Raw genomic sequence first — 19,710 nt, 5'->3', positions numbered from 1 at the left:
CATTTGTAAAGTGGGATTAAACCTGCTAAGTGAAGGAAAAGTATCTTTAATTTTTTTGAAGATAGTTATGACTAAGCATTGGCAGTTACTTTTAGTTACTTGTTTTATGTGCATGTTTATGGATTGTAAGTGTTTACAAAAATCACAAATATAATGCGCGTTCATTAGTAACATGTAAGGCGGCAGCATGAAGACGGAGGACAGCACCACACTGTGACACCGCAGAACCTCACAGTCAGGCTCCGTAAGGGCTCCAGTCTGCCTGGCTTGGCCAGTGAGTGTAGTTTTTATAAAAATGAGCTGTTCCCATGTCCTCACACAGTGTACCGCAGAACCCTTTCTGGTATTTGTCACAAAGTATTTTACTGTCATTTATTTAGGCAGTGCTAAAATAGAGTATTGTACATTTACTGGTGTGATAACATGAACACAATTATACTTACCTAAGTATTTTCCGAAAACTGATTTTGTTGGATATGCATTTTTAAAGGGATAGGTATTAAACTTTTTTTTGCCAAAACATCTAGCTGAAAATGTTGACCAATAGTAGTCTGACTTTGGAGTGGACAGGAACCTTCTGGTAGGGGTAGGAGGGTGGGTGGGTGAGGGGATTGAATGCCTTTGCACTGAACTATCCCCAGCCTTTTATTTTTTATTTTGAGATAAGGTATCACTGAGTCACCAAGTGGCCCAGGGTGGACTGGAACTTGCGATACTCCTGCCTCAGTCTCCCTGTGTGCTGGGATTACAGGCGAGTGCCACCATGCCTGGATCTTATTTTTTAAAATAAGGTGGGAATGGCCAGCAAGGTTTAACTCAAATTTTGTTTTGTGCTTTGTCAGGGTGTTAATTTTTTCAGAAGGAATTGGGACACTTCCACGTTTCCTGTTTCCTACTGGGAAGGTTGGGAAATTCCCAGTTTGTGAATTTGCCTGGGCCTGTAATCTCATACCTGACTGTTTGTGGAACATTTTATCAAGATTTCCAAGTATACATTTGTGCTACTTTTGTAAATCCTTTTAAAAAAAAAAACAGTCTCAATGTAAAAGCAAAGAATGTTTTGGGTTTGTATTCAGAGGGTATCCTTTGACGTATCAGGAAATACTTTTAACTTGCACTAAATAGGTTTTAATTTTTATTTTTTTAAATTAGGAGGTGGGGCTTGGTCAGCCTTTTTGGCCTCTCCTGAATCAATACAGTGATCAGATAGGTCAGAGATGCTGGCCTGTGGATGGTACTGGCCTAGAGGTTCCTTTCTGTCTTTGCTGCTTTGAACAGTTAATTTCCCTCCGCTTGTACATTTTAAAATAATTGTATGCATTAAACAAAGCTTCTTGATGTGGAATTTTCCACTTCTAGCATTATGTTGTTCAAAGGGTGTCAGATTTCTGATCTCCCCTCCCCCCACTGGGTATTGGGCCCAGGGCCTTCACACTGGGCTACATGCCCAGTCCTTTTTCCATTTCCTACTGAGGTAGGGTCTCCCTAAATTGCTAGCCCAGGCTAGGCTCAAACTTGAGATCTTCTTGCTTCAGCCTCCTAGACTGCTAGGATTATAAGCGTCCACTGCTATGTTTGGCCAGCATTTTAGACCAGAGATGCTCAATTTTATGGTCACTTTTGCAAACACCCGTTAAGAAGCAAGAGGAACCCTGAGCTATTTCCTGTGAGTTCAGTATGGCTTTTCTGGGATAAAGTGGGTGGCTGACCTCATGCTCCCAGTGATGTGCCTCTGGCGTTGTCTGGTCTCTGTGCTCTCAGCCTTGTGGCTTCTGTGTGAAGGACAGGTTTCCGCATTTCCTTAATATGTGGTGCTGGCCAGGAGAGGGCATCTGCCTGCGCTGCACACCGCTGCCCTGCTCCAAGTTCAAGGATGCTGGCTGATAACAGGCTCTTGTTTTTGTTTGTGGATGGTTCCTCCTGCTTGATTGCTTTCTCAAGGGCGCATTTGCATTTTTCCAGCACTAGAGCTTCTGGCCTAGTGTAGCTGGTCGTGGATACTACTCCGGTGGAGCAGAAAGCCAGGTCCTCCGAGTGCTCATCTGACTGAATGGTGCCGGAAAACACTTTCCAAAAATGATGTCAGGAGCCACAGAATTCACACCTTGCCCTTATGACAGCTGGCTTGCCCAGAGGTGAGCGATTCCTGTCAGGCGTTTCTTTTATTTTTTTCATATTCTTTCCTTTATTCTTCTTGACTCATCTTCATCAATGTATCTCACCTTGGTGCGTCCTTTTCTGACTGTACATTTTTAGTTAACACAATTTAAAGTAGGTTTATGGTTATAAAGATTTTATTTTCAGAGGATATCAGTTGCCTGTTGTTTTTTTCTTCCTCTTTTCTGCCTTACATGCAAATGTGTTTAGGAAGGGGGGAAGCACATCACTTTCTTCATTCATATTCTGATCACTTAAAATGAATATCTATTTCTGGTTCCAAATAGCAGTAAAGTGTTTTCATTTCTGAAATTCAAAACAAAACAAAACAAAACAAAACACAAGGCTCACTATCCGCTCCTGTAAGGCCAAACTGGAATTAGTCTTCCAGCGTTGTGTGCAGATTTACCGCTGGGCCTGGTGGTCTCCTGCCTACTGGCCCAGCAGCACAAGGTTAGAGTTGGAGGAGCTTCCGAGCACGCGGTTTCTTTCAGAACTTGGCGAACTTGTTGGTGGCCTTGTGTCCGTCTCTGCCCTTTCGAGGGCCAGGCTGGTGGCTGAGTGGCTGAGACAGCTCCTGAGTGCAGCTCCCGTTGGTTTTGTTGGGAAATACATACACAGGTACACAGGTATATAAAACAAGTTCTCTGTGAATAACAGGAACCTCTACGGACCTCCTGAGAGCCAGCTTCAGAAATACAATGTGACCAGCTCTTTGAGAAGCATTGTCCTAGTGTATTAAATCTTTCTTGCCTGTAATCCCAGCACTCAGGAGGCTGAGACAGAATTGTGGCAAGTTTGAGGCCAGCCTGAACTCCTGAACTATATCGAGACTTTGTCTCAAAAGAAAAGTATAGTACAGTTTTCCTACAAATACAGTACGTTCAGTTTATTTTGGTTGATTGTATTGGGGATCAAACTCAGGCCCCAGTGCTTTTTAATTTTTATTTTGAGGTGGGATCCCACTAAGTGCTAAGTTGCCCAGGCTGGGCTTGAACTCACAATCTTCCTACCTCATCCTTCCAGACTGTTGGGATTACAGGTGTGTGCCACCTCACCTGGCCTCTGCAGTTCATTTTTGTGGTATTTAAGGCACTGTAGTCATCGGAGGCGAGGGCTCTGACCCCTGTGCTGTCACTGCTAAGCTCTGTGACCTTGCCTGGGAGGCCGTGCCCCCTTGGTTTTTGTACCTGTCGGGTGTGGATGTGATACACAGCACCGTGCTTGGCACACAGGACTGGAAAAGTCTTAAAGCTGTTTTTCCTTCAAGTCAGAGCCCTGTGGTAGGGTATATGATGTCAAAAAATTATCCACAGAGAAGGCTTCACAGAGTGCAAAATAGCACTTTTACAGGTGCAACATAGGAGTTGAGTTTTAAGGATACGGGGTACAGCTTGTCACCTGGGCCAGGAGGTGTCCTGTGGGAGTGCAGAGGTGACAGCCACGGGATGGGGCATGGATCAGCGGGACAGACCCCTGCCCAGAGAGCTTCCTGTGAAGCTGGTTACTTTGCTTTTTGCTTTCCCTGTTTTCCCCTTTTCTCTGTCTAGGGCTTCACTGCGCTTTGAGCTCAGACAAGGAAATGGAGCTTGGCAGCTTGTAACAGAGCGTGGGGACAGGAGGACAGGATGGAGTGGCGCGGCCCCAGCCCAAGGTGTGCCTGAGACACACAGGCAGCTCTGCCTCGCCTCGGGATGACAGGAAGTGCTGACAGCCCTTTATCCTCAGCACCCTTTTGTACTTGACCTCACCCTTTGTGCATGCCCAGAATGGTCTAGATACGCGGCCAGCCGGGAATAATGAATTGTTAGGTTAATGCTAATGATAAGGTAATGGGCTTCCTTAGGCCAAGTTCTGTGTAAGTAGATTAAACTAGGGAGTGAACAGGCATGGTCTTGCCACTTACATTACTTATATTAATTACCAGGTAGGAGGTAAATATTTTTCTTTTTCTTTCCATGCTTTGACTTTCTTTTAAATCTCCAGCCAGCATTTGTAGAGTGCCTATTGTGTTGGGGCCTGCGATCAGGGTCACACGTGAGCGCCCCGGGGGTAGGCACATTCTGCAGGTTAATTAATGCGACTGTGCACACTCCTCACCCCGGAGCCCTCACCCCGCCCTCTCCCTCTCCCCCAACAGTTTTAATCACTTCTTAATTTTATGCTGTAATAAACCGTGTGGCAATGTCAGTTCTTCTTGGAGAGCATAGCCTGGTGGTTAGATTGTTGGGCAAGTGCATCGACGTTGATAAAATTTTTGAATTTTGATATTGGTGAATTGTCCTGCAGAGAACCTACAAGAAATGACAGTCCTTTGGATGCAGTCTCTGATACTTGTTAAAACTAATTTATGCAGTGTGGCATGGTATATTCAGCAAAATGCTCTGTCAAGGTTATTTTTGTTTACTTTTATTATGCAGTGAAATTCACTAATTCGGAGTACAGTTACAGAGCTTTCATACGTGCGCAGTGTCTGTGGTCCACAGCCTTTTTAGGATTTGCCTCATCAAGTCAATTTTCTTCTGTTCCTGATTTTCTTTTTCCTGGTGCTGGCGATGGAACTCAGGACCACACCACAGGCTGAACACTAAACATGAGCGCTCCCGCTGCGTTACGTCCCTCGGCCTCACTTTCTGAACGGTTGGCTTTTTTCTTTTTTTTTTTTTTTCCCTTGGCTTTGTTGTCTTTTCATTTATTATATTATTGTTTTGGTTTTTTTGACGTAGAGAACCTGTGTAGTCAGGCTGACCTTGCATTCATGTTGTATCCCGGCTGGCCTTGAACTTGCTGTCGTCTTCCTGCGTCAGCTTCCCAAGTTCTGGGATTACAGGTGTGCGCCACCGTGCCAGGCCTTAATATTTTTTAGAGTCGTCTTTTTTTTTTTTTTTTTTTTTTCCGGTACTGGGAATCGAACTCACGACCTTGTGCTTGCCAGGCAGATGCTGTGCCGCTGAGCTAAACCCCCAGCCCTAGGGTCGTCTTTGGACACCATATCTTCAGTTATTTTCTTTGAAATCATTCCCCTTGCTCATCCTCTTCTTTTAGCACTTTCGATGTCCCTGGTGCCAGGTGGTCATATATGTAGTTAGCGCTCAGTTCCCATAGGCTGTGTGTCTGCGGCTTCACCAGCAAAGCTATCTGTACTGAACGTGTACTGAACTGACTTCCTTTCCCTTTCCCTTTCCCTTTCCCTTTCCCTTTCCCTTTCCCTTTCCCTTTCCCTTTCCTTTTTCCTTCCTTCCTTCCTTCCTTTCTCCCTCCCTTCCTCCCTTCCTCCCTTCCTTCCTTCCTTCCTTCCATTCTTCCTCTCTCTGTCTCTGTCTCTTCCTCCCTTCCCGCTCCCCCCTCCAATGCTGGAGATTGAACCCAGAGCCTCTATGCTGATCTGTATCTTCAGCCTTTTAAAAACAAATTGATTATTTATTTATGAGGCACAGTCTCACTATGTAGTCCTCCCCGCCCCCTATGTAATTTATCGTGGCCTTGAACTCACTGTGTAGCCTAGGCTGGCCTGGAACTTTTGGTGATCCTCCTGCCTCAGCCTCCCTAGTGCTGGGACTACAGGTGTGCACCTCCATGCCTGGCCCTTTTTATTTTTAAAGAGAGAATCTTGTTAAGTCACTAAGTTGCCCAGGGTGGGCTTAAACTTGTGGTTCTTCTGCCTCAGCCTCCCAGAATGCTGAGATTACAGGCATGCACCACCACACCTGGCTTCTTGTCATTATTTCTTTCTTTCTTCCTTTTTTTTTTTTTCCTTTTAGGTACTGGGAATTGAACTCAGGACACTGCGCTTGCCAGGCAGGTTCTGTACCACTGAACTATATCCCTGGCCCATCATTTATTTCTTAAGCAATACGATATAACTATTAACATTTACCATGTATATTGTGTTAGGTATTGCAAGTAATCTAGAGATGATTTAAAGTATACGGGCAAGGTGCATAGATTATGCAAATACTGCACCACTACAGGGACTGGACCTTCCTCAGAGTTTGTTATGGAGGGTCCTGGAAGCTGTCCCCTGCAGACGAGAAGGGTGGACTGTACTTGGGTTAATGCAGTTGCCTCGTGGCCTTCCACCTTGACAGGACCTTACAGTTAACTGTCTGCTGCCGCTGCCTGACCTGAATCCCATGTGTCCTATAGCTGATTCAGGTCTGGCTTGGGAGGCTCTTTTGATGCTTCGAGGGGTTTTCTTCCTCCTCTTTCCCCTGGGTGCTATGGTGAGGCTGGTGCTTTCCATGACTTACAGATGCCTACCTCTCCCTTCATAGTGAGGGTCCCACTGAGGACTTTCTGTCACTTTCTAAAATTACCCCTGATGAGTTCAAGCCTGGAGGTTAGATTTCCAGAGCTCTGACATGCAGCTCCATAGTTCCTGCTTCTTCCAGATTCACTTGTGCCCAGCTGTCTGCTTGGAGGGCAGGTTGCTGCAGGTGTGGTACATTTCTCTCTCATGCTTAGACCACTGTCACAGTCGGGAAGCTAGTGTCAGTACAGATCCTAAAATATGCAGGTCTTACTAACTGGGAAAAGGGAAGCGCCTTCTTTCATCTTTGTCGTCAGGAACATACCTGTGAATAACTGTGGCAGTTGGGTGCCTCGCCCTTCTAACTGAGGACACCTGCTCTTTTCCATGTCTCACTGACTCAGGTGTGGTTTAGAAGTTGCTAGAGCTGCTACAGAGGTGGAAGAACTTGGATGGAAGTGAGATCAAAGCCTTTGAGCAGGGAGGAGAAAGAAATGTTTTTTATTGGTGTCTGACATCCAAGAGGCTTCACATTTTTTGTAATCCTGGTCTTTTTGGTTTACAGGCTCTGCATTCTATTGACGTCAGTATCGTACTTTCTCATTACCAGACATGTTATATAAAATTGTTGGATTGTTTACAGTTTGATTTGTAGCAACAAGAGAATTAAATATTTACTCGAGAAATTGGGCAGTTTCAAAAACCCATGTAAACACGGTTGGTGACTAGAGAGCTTACACAAGAGGGAAAGAAAGAAGATGAGAAGGTTGTGTAATGGTTACCATGAAAAGAGATTCCTAGCAGATTAGAAGAACTTTTCAATTGAATACTTTTAAAATCAAGTTAGTGTTGGATTAAGACCAACTAAATTATTTAAATTGCTTGCTGCCTTTCTCCGTGGTATGGAAAATGCCACTAATGAATTTGTCCTGTTCTTTCTAATGGTAATCCTTTTTAAATACAGGTGTTACTATGTTTTAGGGTTACCATGCAAAACTACAACCTGTAATCTGGTAGTTACAAAGCCCTTCTGGATTTGAGTACTCTGAGGGTCTCGTGTTTATTTAGCTTTCTTATGCTATTTCTAGGCTTCTAGCAGAGACAGACCCCCTGTCTCCAGCTCTTTTGGCCTTTCAGTTTAAAGCTTGTTAGCACACAGATTTCGGCCTTGGCCTCTCTTGGATCCATCTCCTTCTCTCCTCCTCCCTGTTCTCTGTGTGTGAAAACTCCAGTTGTGGCCCTGGCTCTCTGCGCACAGCTGCCCAGCTGCTTGGGTTAGGACATCAGTTGCAACGTTGTTTTGATAGCTGCCTAAGTTTTCACACTCTGAGCATGATCTTAGTTTGTGCTTATATGCTCTGAAACAACATTTTCTTTTCTCATTTAATGGTATCCACTTTGTGGAGACCAGCATTGAAAGAAACAGGTGAAATTAAATGTAGTAATTAATCTACAGTGAGAAATCTTCCACTGAGTAATGTTTTCCACATCTAAGATTTGAGATTTTAGGTATTGTGTGATGCATGCAACTTCTGTTTCAGGAGCTGCATAATCCTGCGCTGTCATTTATTTATTGCCTCTGCTGCTTCCCTTCCTGGCTTCTTTCCTGTCAGATTCTTTCCTGCGACGTGGGAAATGTAAACCAGTGCAGCAAGTAATTGATCCATCCCCTTTCCCCCGTTCTTTCTCCCCTCAAGAAGAAGAAAAATTGGCATGCTGTAAATTAATATATGTGTATATCTCAGTAATTTTCTTTATCCAAGAATCACAAGTATATTCTGTAGTTTATAATTTTTAGACACGTTAATGTCTAGGGTCCAGTGAACAGGTTGCGTTTCTTTTCAGATGAAAAGATTGAAGAGCCAGGGACAGTGAAGTACAGTAACTAATGTTGAAGGAAATGGTCTTTGGAAGACTTGAGATCTGAGCCTGAGAGGATTTGAGGAAGTAGAGGAAAATCAGGAATCTCTTGGTTTCCTTAGCTACCTGAGGTGCTGTCACCAGGCCCGGAAAGGAAGGATCTGGAAGGAAGCATCTTGTTCTTGGGAGACAACGGTCCGTCCTGCTGCCTGCTGTCGTGGGGAGCATATCTCGCAGATCAGCAGGGTGTGTTCTTCAGCACTAGTTTTCAGTGCCTTAGTGTCTCTTCTAGTTTGTCTTTCAAATGTTTGGGATTCAGATGTTTGTTGAATGTTTCAGTATTGTCCTTAGAGAGTAACTTAAGATTCTGGGGCTGGGGATTTAGCTCAGCGGCAAAGGGCCTGCCTGGCAAGCGCAAGGTCGTGAGTTCAGTTCCCGGTACCGGAGAAAAACCAAAAAAAAACAGATTCTAAAAATTGTGAAAAATGATCCATACACATTGTGGAAAGATAATATAAGAATGTGAAACACTCCCGTCCTATCATTTGGCGATAATCCTTGTCACTTTGGTGCACCTTCCGTTTTCTGTGTGCATGTATACAGTGGTGCTTCGGTTCACGAGCTTGATTCTTTCCACAGTTCTGGCTACAAACTGAGTTGGCTGAGAACCAAATCAAATTCAAAGGTTAGGTTCAGTGTTGGTCTTATGGGGAAATTTGATTCGGTTCTTATTCAATTGGGTTTGTGACCAGAATTGTGAAGAGAATTGAGTTTGGGAACTGAGTCACCACTGTATAGACACAAGATGTCATTAAAACATACAGTGAATGTTTCAAAAATTTATTATAGTACGACACATTGCCATTAATTCCGTCACTCAAAATACTCTCCCTCACTTCAGACACACTTATCTCATCATTCTTGCCACCTTCTGAAGCAGTTCTGGAACTCCTCATTCCTGAGTGTCTTTAATCTGTGCTTTCCTGGCTGCCTTGATGTCCAGAATAGATTCAAAACCTTTACTTTCCATGGTCATTTTGACTTTAGGGAAGAGCCAGAAGTCTCATGGTGTCAAATCCACTGCATAAGGAGGATGAGGCCACATTGTAATGTTTTTATTTAGCAAAAATCATGTTACCAGAAGTGATATGTGACACGGAGGGTTGTCTTGATGGAGGATGAAACTGTTTCTGTGGCCATTTTCTGATGCATTGTTTCTTTATTCTGAGTCCACCGTGGTGCTGCTGGCTACAAACTCAGCTCTCACAGTTCCTTGAGGGTCAAGGAACACAGTCAGTGTCAGCTTGATGTTGGGTTTTGATTGATACCCTTTTTTTTTGTGCAAAGAGAACTGAGTGATTTCCACTGAGAACTCTGAACCGTGGTCTCAGGATCATAACCATACACCCAAATTTCATCTCCCATGATGACATTTCTTGAAAAGTTAAAATCTGAAGCCAAAAGATTATGCAGCTCCAATGACACTGATAATTTTGTGTATGTTGTTCATGATAAATATGGCATACCTTAAAGCACCCCTTACAGCTGCAGCTCCCAGCCCACTGATTATACCTAAGAAGTTGAAACTTCTCACACACAGTTACTAAAGTTTGATGCGCCACTTCGTTTTTTTTTGGTTTTTGAGACAGGGTCTCACTATGCAGTTCAGGCTGGCCTTGAGCTCATTTTGTTACCCAGGTTGGTCTCCAACTCGCAGTGATCCTCAGCCTCCCAAGTGCTGGGATTACAGGTTTGAGCCACCACACCTGACCTAATGATGTGCTGCTTGTTGTACTGAAGACCCCTATCTTTCTACTGGATGACACTCAGCTGCAGCTTTCGCTGTAGTTTTTGATCATGCGTGTGTAATTGATCAGAAATGGGATTACTGTATTTGGGGTTTTTTTTTGTTTTTTTTTCTTCTTTTTGTCTTTTTTGAGACAGGGTTTCACTATGCAGTTCAGGCTGGCTTTGAGCTCACTTTGTAGCCCATGCTGGCCTTGAACTCACAGCAACCCACCTGCCTCAGCCTCCTATGTGCTGGAATTATAGGTGTGCGTCACCATGCCCAACCTTCTGGTGTGTTTTATAACCTGCCTTTTGCTACACTCATTGATACACAACTTGTCATAAGTTCCTGTGATGTTCTAAGAATCCTAGGGCTGGGGATGTGGCTCAGTGGTAGAGCACTTGCCTAGCATACAAGAGACTATAGGCTTCATCTTCAATACTGAAAAGAAAATGAAAGAATATGACCATAGTTTAACCAACTAGTTCTCTATTTTAAGGCATTAATGTTTTCCCATCTTTTTTTTTTTTTTTGAGACACGGCCATGCTTTGTAGTTCGGGCTGGCCTCGAAATCACAGCAATCCCCTTGCCTCAGCCTCTCCCAAGTGCTGGCGTTATAGCTGTGTGCCACCAACCCCAGCATCCTGTCTAGTTTTGTATTACTCTAAACAGTATTTTAGTGAACACACTCAAAGTGAAAAATTTGAGTCTATTGTAATTACTTTATTAGGATAAATTCTTTAAAATTAAAGTCATTAGGTCAAAGCCTCTATTTTTAGAGCTCTTGATTGATGTTGAAAGACCATCAAGAAATGTAATGCCAGTTATCCTTCCCAGTGGCTAATATTATTTCCAAGTACATTTTTGCTAAGGGAACATTAAAGATTATTTAGTAATTTTATAATTTGTTGAGTGAATTATATGTGATAGTTTAATCTTTTGCTCTTTTTATGATTTTCAACGTTTTGTTTATTTTTTTATAAGAAGCCTTACATATGCTAGTTCCATTAGCAATCCAGTGAGAATCCCACTGAAGTAAAGCAGGAGCCTTGACAGACTGAGCAGTTCTTCTGCTAGGTGGACCACAGGTACACCTCCTGGCGGTGCCCAGAGCTTCTGCCAGCCTTGACTCAGGTGAAGTCTTCTTTCTAGCTGGCCATAGCACAGGCACCACGCGGGCTCGGATTCCTTGCTTTATGAGCTCCAGAAGCATGCAGATTCGCAAGAGGGAGTAGGCCTGAGCCACGCCCACTGCTGAGGGCCGCAGAGAGTGCCGTGAGGGATGTGCATTCTGAGGGGGCTGGAAAGCTTTTGCTGAGGAGTCGATACTAAATGGATAAGAAATGTGACGAATTCCAAATAGAGGGACCAGCAGGCTGAGTCCCCAAGCCTTTGATCAGCCTCCTGTTAGGCCACACCTGTGCCTGTGGGACCACACCCTCAGCCCCTTTTCACCTTGGCTGTCCTCATCTGCCTGCTTTCTGGCCCTTCCTTGAGGGCTTTGAACCTCCCTCAGCATTGCTCCTGGCTTCTCACTTTCTACCTTGTCTCTTGAGTTGTAGGCTCCTCTGGCTGGCACGCGGACCCTCCTCTTCCCCAGGTTTACTCCAGCTCTCGCGGCCGGTCTCTCCCAGGTGGCAGTCAGGAATCTGGGGCTGAGTCTCCTGTCTGCACACTTGCTGCTCCGCGGCGCCTTTGGTGGCTTCTGGCTCTGCCTTGCCTCTCTGGCCCCTTTCAGCTGCTGTCAGCCCAGGTAGTGATGTGACTGTCCTCCCACCAGCCTCGTACTTTCTTTACTCTGAGCTGCCCCTGTAGTCGGCACTCTCTCAGCCACTCAGGCCTGTTTGGTTTTTTTCTTTTTTTTGTGTGGTACTGGGACTCGAACTCATGACCTTATGCTTACCAGGCAAGCGCTGTGCCACTGAGCTATATCCCCAGCCCCTGGTTTTTTTCTTGATGAGCCTTTTGTTTGTTGAACTCTGTAACGTGATGACTTTCTCTGTTACACATTCATGAGTTCTGAGGTCACCTGAACCTTGATTTTTTTTTTTTTTTCCATGTCCTTTTACTCCTCCCACGGGTGCTTCCACCCCATCCATTCTCAACCTCCTCACTCTGAACTGTGACCTCCACTTCTTAGTTCATTGAGAAAAGAAGTCATCAGATAAGTGCTCCCCTGCTTCCTGCCCCCCCACTGCCAGTGACCCCCGTGTCTGTGCCACTGCCGGCCTTGTGCTCGGAGGACCAGAGGACGGTCTGAGGCAATCACTGCGAAGCTGTTGTAACAGATTCTGAAAGTTGCTTATCACCGCCTGAGGCATAATAATTGTGACCTCTGGTTTTTGGAGACATGTTTGTGTTTTCATTGACAATGGGATGTAGAGGTGGTGACCCTTGGCGGGGCTGGGGAGAGTGGGGTTGTTAAATCACCCCCAGGATAGAACAGTGAGGGCTGGGTCCCATCCTATCGCCAGTGGCCCTTATCTTAAATGAAGGACATCAGATTTATTTGTATCTAAGATAATACAAAAAGATATCCATGGAGCACAATTCAGGTGTGTGAGACAGTCACTGGGACAGTCCCAGAAAGCAGCCTCCATCCTGGGTGACCCTGGCTCCCTGCCCTGCAGGCGGCCTCGCTTTTGGGTTTTGTGGATCATTACAGTCTTTGGTTAAAAGTTTTGTTTTTAATTGTGATATTTCAAATATAAATAAAAGGAAAGATTGTATGTTTATGCCAGGTATCCAGATCTTCTAATACGCCTAAAACATGTTGTCATTTTTGTTTCGGGTTTTCTGTTTCTTTCTTTTTTTGGTACTGGGAATCAAACTCAGGACCTTGTGCTTGCCAGGCAGGCACTGTGCCACTGAGCTATATCCCTGGCCCTTCTTTTCTTTTTAAAGAAAACGTTTCGGATACTTTTTTTTATAACCTTTGCTAATTGTATGTGTGTGTATGTGTGTGTGTGTGTGTGTGTGTGAGAGAGAGAGAGAGAGAGAGAGAGAGACTGGGGATTGAACCCAGAGGTGCTCTGACACTGAGCTACATCCTTAGGCCTGTTTATGTTTTATTTAGAGACAGCATATTGCTAAGTTGCCCAGATTGAACTTGAACCTGCCATCCTCCTGCCTCAGACCGAGTAGCTGGGATACTACTGGGCCACCACACCCATCTCTCTTTGTTAATCTTATCTGTCTTCCTTTCTCCACTCACATGTAACTTGGTGGTGTATGTTATTTTATTCCTTTTGTGTTACATGTTCATAAGCCAATGGACAGTATTTTAATGAATGAATGAATGAATGAACCTTTTGCAATACTGTGAATTAAAGCTAGGGCCTTCACACAGTTACACTATTTTTTTTTTTTAAATTTGAGAGCAGTCCTCACTAAATCGCTAAAATTGCTAAATTGCGCAGGTTCCTCAAGTACTGAGATTATAGGCGTGTGCCACCATGCCCGGCATAGTACACATTATTGACTACTCAGTAAAGCCATAAATAAAGGACCTCATGTGATGCGTGCTCTGCAGCCTACTTAATCTCTGAAATAGGGGCGATGGTTCTCAGGACATGTTGGCCCAGGTGGCTAGAGTTTGTTCACTGTAACTGCTTTACGTTATTCGGCTGTTTAAATGTCTCATGACTTAGCGCTTCTCCTCCCGGGGTGCTGGTTGTGTCCTGTTGAGAGTAGAAGCGTAATGAACCTGGTGACTGTCCTTACCTGAGGGCACTCACAGAGGGCAGAGCATGCCCAGACCTGGCCTTGCTGGATCCCAGCACTCACCTTGCCACCCTGCTGTGTTACCACATCGCCCTCCAGGTATCTGAGCCAATTTTTACTTCTGGCAACCAGCAAGAACTCCCGTTTACTCACAGCCTTGCCCATGTTTGCTAGCGCTTAACTTTTATTCTGCCTTTATCTCACGTGCGTGAATTAGTACCTTGTTTCTCCAGGGATGTGCCAGGTTTATTCATCCATTCTCTAGTTGAAAAAAGATGTGTTTTAGGTTTGGTCAGTTATAAATAAAGCTGCCATAAACGTGTAGGATTTTGTTAGAATATGTTTTCCTTTTGCTAAGTAGATAGGCAGAACTCATGCTCCTAGAACTTAGGGTAAATGTGTGTTTAACTAGATAAGAAACAAATTAGGGGGCTGGGTGTGGCACACAGTAACCCCAGCACTAGGGAGGCAGAGACGGGGCTGGGGGGTCACCATGAGGGCGAGGCCAGCCTGGGCTACATAGTGAGACTCAAAAACAAACAAAACACCAAATCAAAGTAAATGTGTGTTTTAGGCCATGAACAACCAGTTTGGGAGTTTTGCACCATTTTATTCATCCACAGGGAGTGAATGAGAGTCCACAGCTGTGTCCTTCTCAGCACCTGGCATTGTGTTAGCAGTTGTTCTTTTGTTCTATAATTTCTTTAATTCAAAGAATGAAATTTTTTTTTATAAATTTATTGAGATTAGATTTTTAAATGATTTAAGATAGTTGATTTTTGCCCTCCTTCTCCTGAATAATCTTTTCCCCCATCTTTAATCCAAAACATGTGGTATAGTATAGCATCATTTGTGCAGGCTAGAAAATTTGATTAGTGTACTTTGATTTTTTCAGACAGGGTCTCACTATGCAGTTTAGGCTGGTGTCGAACTTGATCCTTCTGCCTCAGCCTCCTGAGTGCTGGGATCAATAGGTGTGTGCCACCACGCCTGACTATAAGTATACTTTCTTGCTGAGAATAAGTTCATAAAATCACTGAATGTTTGATGTGCTAGTTGGGCCTTTTGGTTTTATTTCTGGAAAGTACCAGTATAAATTAACACTTCACAGCAAAGGATGACATCCACCTACCTGTTGTTGCCTCCCTCCCTCTAGTTTGGGGTACTTGGTCCACTCCTGAGGGTGAAACGGCACGTGGAGGGTGCCGTCCTCTTTCCCTTAGGCACGAGAGCCGGGCCATCGGTGGGTAGGGGACTTTGCCGAAACGGTCACACCATGAGGGCTCCTGCGCCTGACTCTGGCGGGGTTTGTGCCCAGTGGCTGTGGGTGCCTGTTGGCGCACATTCCCGGTCAGGCCCAGTGCCTGCCATTGCGGCCAGCCTTGAAGTGTCTGCCAGGAGCCCGCTGCAGGAGTCTGATAGCCAGGGGAACAATGGGTTTATTCATCGGGCCCAGACGCTTGCCTGCAGGGTGAACCTTCCCGTGGGTCTTGTGCAGGAAAATCCTCTCGCCCACCCCACACCCACGGAGTCTGCGCGCTCTCCGTCCTCCTGCGGGCTGGTGCCGGGGTTCTTCCAAACGCGCTGTCGGCTGGGGCGCTGCTCGCATGTGCTCTGCCACCTTCGAAAGTCACATTTATTTTTTTAATGTGCACAGTACAGTTACTTAAATGTAAAGTATTTTTGTTCAGATACCAGATTGCCTTTCTTTTCCTCTCGTCTGCCCCTCTCCTCTCTCCTTTTTCCGCTCTTCTTTCTCCCCCATTTCTCTCTCCTCTTTTGCCTCTCTCGTCCCTCCTCTGTCTCGGCTGTCTTTTCTCTGTTCTCCGTCTCCCTGTCCTCTCTGGATCCACCCCTGGATCCAACCCCAGGCCTCACACATAGAGACAAGCACTCTACTCTTGGGCTACGCTGCCTGTCTGGTTTTTTCATTTTTAGTCTGCATCTGTGTGTGTGTACATTGAGTGTGGTTCTGGCTCCTCTAACAACCCAAACTGAAGCAGGAACTCCTTTCTCCTGTGGCCTGGGTCCTTTTCTTAACACCTTCCCCCCATCCCCCTCATCCCCCCCCCACTTATGATTCTTTATCAGTGGCCGGGGTGGTTCCTGCAGCTGCTGAAATGAGGGACGCAGGCCGGGGAGGGATGCTTGCTGCCTCCACCCTGTCCGCTGGCCTGAACTGGCTTCCTAGCTTTTAGGGCTGGGACATGTTGCTGTGTTTACTTTTGTGCTCAACTGAAAAAGCAAGGGTTTTATTAGCTGAATAATGAATGCGAGAGGAGGGCTCACCTCTGTTAATGAGATATGGGCCAGGTGTGGTGGCGCATGCTTGTAATCTCAGTGCTTAGGAGACTGAGGCAGGAGGATCTCCTTTCGAGGACAGCCTGGACCAAATGAGACCCTGTCTCAAAACAAAAACAAACAAACAAAAAAGGAAGTTGCCACATAAGCCACAGTCCAATCACAGATAAGTTAGATATAAAATGAAAATGTGTTTTAGTTGTGTCTATTTTTCTGTATGTTTGAAATTTTCTAAAGTAGATTTTAAGTTTCTTTGTATTTTGGTTTACCAAGTGCCAATTAAATATTACAACACTAGAGGGCACTGTTAATATAGACCCTCCCCTGTCTTATCACAGAATCAGTAGTTTTTGTTTAGCTCAGAATCCTAAATTAAATTACAAGTTTTACTCAAGTTTCACAACAGCAGGAGCACTGACATGTGAGTATATAACATTTGTTTGGAAAGGTAATCACCAACTGTGGGAGGATTTTTGTTTTTGCTTTTCTTTTTTGAGGCAAAGTCTTACATGTTCAGGCTAGTCTTAGACCCACTGTGCTGCTCAGGCTGGCCTTGGGTTTGTGACCCTCCTGCCTCAGGCTCTTGAGGGCTGGAATTATAGGCATGTGCCACCATGCCTAGCTTAAAGTTTATTCTTAAAGAGAAAACGTAACTCAGAGATTATGTTAATAAAATTAGATATTTTCAAATGCAGTTATTCTGAAGAATTAACTTCTTTTTCTGTATAAATTTAGTCTTTCTGTTTTAACTTATGTCCTGATTTATTAAGTCTACATAGGTGGTAAGCATTGAAGCTGTTCATATCGCCTCCTGCTAAAGTGGTAGGGCACAACTAGAATTTAGAAAACACAGATGAACACAGAAGCCCAGTAGCATCCCCGAGATCCCCACACGAATGGCTTGGTGCTGAGCCGTTGGCTCCTTTGCAAAAGGGGACCATGTAGCTCATGCTTGTTACTGTATGCAGTGTTTAGTATTTTTATGTTAATTTTGTCACCTTCTGCCTTTTTGAACTGTCCTGCTCTGTTGCTTTTTTTTTTAATAAATTCATTTTTTGGGTAATTGATGGACTGTGTCCATTTTCCTCATATTATTGTCTGATTCTGTTTATTTTATTTTATTTATTTACTTACTTCCTTTTGAGACAGGGTCTCGCTATGCAGTCCAGGCTGGCCTTGAGTTCACTTTGTAGCCCAGGCTGGTCTCGAACTAGCAATGATCCTCCTACCTCAACCCCGAGTGCTGGGATTACAGGTGTACGTCACCATGCCCAGCTTTGATTCTGTTTATTTTTAATACCAACTTTAAAAAATACTTTTTCTCCCTCATCCACTTGGGTGTGTACTTGTGTGTGTGTGTGTGTGTGTAGTTTTGGAATCGAACTCAGCCTTGTGCACACTAGGCAAGCATGGTACTGCTGAGCTGCATCCCCCACCCCTATCAGAAATTTCTGGCACTCCTGTAGTACATACCCCTGAGGTCAGGGTCTTCCCAGAGGACCCAGAGTGCAGCCCCCAACTCCCCCTGGCGTGCTGATCAGGGGGTTGGGTGGTCACCGGGACCTATGGGCACTTGTGGTGAGTCTCCTGGAATGCGTGGCTCCCAGTTCTCTCTGCCCAGTGTCTCCGATGGCTTCTCTGGTCAGTGTCGTCTTCTCCTATGTCCCTTGTAGCTGCCCTGGCTCCTCTTCCACTTTACCCCAGGGACCCCTCTCCCAGGATGCGCCTCGCTGCTGGTAGAGCCCTTCCTGCAGGACCTCATGGTCCTTGTCTGGATTTGGGGATCTAAGGTGGCATACTGTCTGGTGCAGGGGAGGTGGAAGCACAGGGTGTCCCCCTGCCCAGATTCCTGGCAGGCTGTGGCTTGGTGCCAGATCTCGGAAGGATAGTCTGGGTACCGGGATGGCTTCTGACCTGTTACTAATGTCAGCACAGCTTTGCCTTTTAGTGACTTTTGAGAGTCCTTCCTCTGTTCAGAGGGACAGTGCAGCTGGACCTGCCTGGCGGATACCAGGTATACCCGGACTTCTGGCCCTTGTTGGCTTTGTCTGCCTTTAATGAAGGGCTCCTACCTTGAGATCTCTGAAACTCTGAGCTTGGAAAACAACTGTCACTGGGCTCCTGATTAGGGAAATGAAAAATTACCCGGGAGTAAAATTAATCTCCTTTTCCACTGAGCTGACATCAGTGTGGGTGGACTTGTTCATCTGAACCCACAGGGTTTGGAAAGATGGGTTTGAGTTTCCCTTCTTTGTGTGGGTTTGAGACATGTAATCCCCAGCTCCCGGGCTTTTACAATAGACTGTGCAGATGGCCGTGTAGAAACCTGCTTGCTGGCTGGTGTGGGGACCGAAATAGAAGCTTGCAGTAACCGTTTGTAACCAGGCGGTGGCTGTTGTGTAATACAAATGGCATTTCTGATGAGGCGGTGTGGTTATACAATTTTGACCAGCCCGTGTGGGTTATAAAAGCCGAAATTGCTTCAGTACCTGAAGGCCTTTCCTGCCGAGCACCAGGACGGGTCAGAGCATTGCCAGACAGGGTCGGGAGGCATTGGTAAAGGATACTTCTGTGACTGCAAAGGTAAGACTGCTTCTTAACGCAGAAGCCCTGCTTTGGGGGCTGAATCCTGAGGCTGCTCTTACTGACTCGTGTCTGTGTGTGTTCCTGCCTGTGACCACATGTCTGATTTTCTGATGTAGGTGACTACTTGTGCCTTGTGTGTCTAGGGCAGAGAGGAGTCTGAGTCAAGTTCACCCAGCTGGATTAGTAAAAAATCCAAAAACCTTAGAGCTGTCAGATGCTATTTAAATATTAATAAGTAAATGCTAATGTTTATGCAACTCTTTGAAGGTAGTGCCCTTCATTAAACATGTGAGAAAGAGTAACAATAAAATGCCTATCTGGAGCAATTAAAGTGTCAGATTCTATGATTTTCAGATGCTTACTTATTTTATTTTCTTAGGTCCAGTCTTGGGACTGCCACAGCTCTGTGTTTTTTTTTTTGTTTTTTTTAGGTTTCCTTTTATATAGATTTCAGAAGTATACAACAAAAATGAATATAGATGAAGTAAACTTCATGGAAAGCTGGGGGTCTCCTATAAAGCTGAATACATGTATTTAATGCATTTAAGGTTTTTGGGATATAAGAATGTTAGGTTCAAATACCAGAGAAAAGCAGTGCATGCGTGGAGTACTATTCTAAATGATTGCTGTCTCTGTACAGTGTTAAGTGCACAAGCTTTTTATGAGTTTCTTTGGAAGAACAGACACACTCATTTTCAGAAAAAAAAAAAGTGTGATACTCACAGATGCAGAATATTTGAACGCTCCCTTTATGTGAGGCCAGGGGAAAACCATGCCCTTCGATCTCTGTGCTTGGCTTTAGCCTGGGGAGAATTATGAGGACCCAGCCCAGGTCATCGTTGCAGTGCAGGCTGGGGAGACGCTGCTCAGCGCCAGGCTGTCCGTGGGTGGGTGAAGCCTCAGAGCTCTGTTCCTTATCTTGGGAGAGTCAGCCTGTCTGCACGGAGGAGGAGCAACTCCTGGCGCCGAAAGGCTTTAGAGTGCTGAGCAGAAAAAGGATTTTGCAAAAGACTTGCAAATAGAATAGGAACCCGGGGGGGGGGG

At 45.0% G+C, this 19,710-nt stretch overlaps 1 protein-coding gene across 2 annotated transcripts in view; it reads left to right on the top strand.

Moving 5' to 3' along the window:
• Positions 1 to 19,710, top strand: part of Slc23a2 (solute carrier family 23 (ascorbic acid transporter), member 2) — a 112,592-nt gene that overhangs the window by 17,243 nt on the left and 75,639 nt on the right. The window contains exon 1 of one of the 2 annotated variants that reach the window (XM_005380822.2): positions 18,540 to 18,663. The exons of the other annotated variant lie outside the window; for it this stretch is intronic. The gene's annotated coding sequence lies outside the window, so the exon portion shown is untranslated. Of the gene's footprint in view, positions 1 to 18,539; positions 18,664 to 19,710 lie in introns of those variants that run through there. 2 annotated transcript variants of the gene reach the window in all.

This window comes from Chinchilla lanigera, unplaced genomic scaffold (genome assembly GCF_000276665.1).
Source record: "Chinchilla lanigera isolate Chin_1 unplaced genomic scaffold, ChiLan1.0 scaffold00014, whole genome shotgun sequence".
NCBI classification, from domain to species: domain Eukaryota; kingdom Metazoa; phylum Chordata; class Mammalia; order Rodentia; family Chinchillidae; genus Chinchilla; species Chinchilla lanigera.
The sequence above is the reverse complement of the archived record's forward strand: the minus strand, read 5'-3'. Positions and strand labels throughout refer to the sequence as shown.